The 1,237-nt window shown below is 53.6% G+C and overlaps 1 non-coding gene across 1 annotated transcript in view; it reads left to right on the forward strand.

Moving 5' to 3' along the window:
* The first annotated feature begins 229 nt into the window (after nucleotides 1-229).
* Nucleotides 230-1,237, forward strand: part of LOC124580754 — a 1,910-nt gene continuing 902 nt past the window's right edge. The window contains exon 1 of the ribosomal RNA XR_006973291.1: nucleotides 230-1,237. This exon is cut by the window's right edge and continues 902 nt beyond it. This is a non-coding gene — a ribosomal RNA (small subunit ribosomal RNA).

The raw sequence follows: 1,237 nt of genomic DNA on the forward strand, positions 1-1,237 counted from the left end.
TAAAGCGTCTACTCGCCAAACTCCGGGCGATTGCGCCTCTCTCGAACCCGACCAAGTACTTAGGACGGCGCTGCGCGCCGCCGGGACCTGAGAGGGTTTCGAGGTGTATTGTGCAGGGGAGCTCAGCCTCCTCCTGTTTGCAGAATAATTGAGCGGACGCTTGCGTGTTCGCGCGGGCCCCCGGGACACACTCCCGGGCGGCCGGCTGCTCAGCTCTAGTTGACGCAGCTCCCTGGTTGATCCTGCCAGTAGTCATATGCTTGTCTCAAAGATTAAGCCATGCATGTCTCAGTACAAGCCGCATTAAGGTGAAACCGCGAATGGCTCATTAAATCAGTTATGGTTCCTTAGATCGTACCCACGTTACTTGGATAACTGTGGTAATTCTAGAGCTAATACATGCAAACAGAGTCCCGACCAGAGATGGAAGGGACGCTTTTATTAGATCAAAACCAATCGGTCGGCTCGTCCGGTCCGTTTGCCTTGGTGACTCTGAATAACTTTGGGCTGATCGCACGGTCCTCGTACCGGCGACGCATCTTTCAAATGTCTGCCTTATCAACTGTCGATGGTAGGTTCTGCGCCTACCATGGTTGTAACGGGTAACGGGGAATCAGGGTTCGATTCCGGAGAGGGAGCCTGAGAAACGGCTACCACATCCAAGGAAGGCAGCAGGCGCGCAAATTACCCACTCCCGGCACGGGGAGGTAGTGACGAAAAATAACGATACGGGACTCATCCGAGGCCCCGTAATCGGAATGAGTACACTTTAAATCCTTTAACGAGTATCTATTGGAGGGCAAGTCTGGTGCCAGCAGCCGCGGTAATTCCAGCTCCAATAGCGTATATTAAAGTTGTTGCGGTTAAAAAGCTCGTAGTTGGATTTGTGTCCCACGCTGTTGGTTCACCGCCCGTCGGTGTTTAACTGGCATGTATCGTGGGACGTCCTGCCGGTGGGGCGAGCTGAAGGCGTGCGACGCGCCTCGTGCGTGCTCGTGCGTCCCGAGGCGGACCCCGTTGCAATCCTACCAGGGTGCTCTTGAGTGAGTGTCTCGGTGGGCCGGCACGTTTACTTTGAACAAATTAGAGTGCTTAAAGCAGGCAAGCCCGCCTGAATACTGTGTGCATGGAATAATGGAATAGGACCTCGGTTCTATTTTGTTGGTTTTCGGAACCCGAGGTAATGATTAATAGGGACAGGCGGGGGCATTCGTATTGCGACGTTAGAGGTGAAATT

This window comes from Schistocerca americana, unplaced genomic scaffold (genome assembly GCF_021461395.2).
Source record: "Schistocerca americana isolate TAMUIC-IGC-003095 unplaced genomic scaffold, iqSchAmer2.1 HiC_scaffold_351, whole genome shotgun sequence".
Lineage (NCBI taxonomy): Eukaryota > Metazoa > Arthropoda > Insecta > Orthoptera > Acrididae > Schistocerca > Schistocerca americana.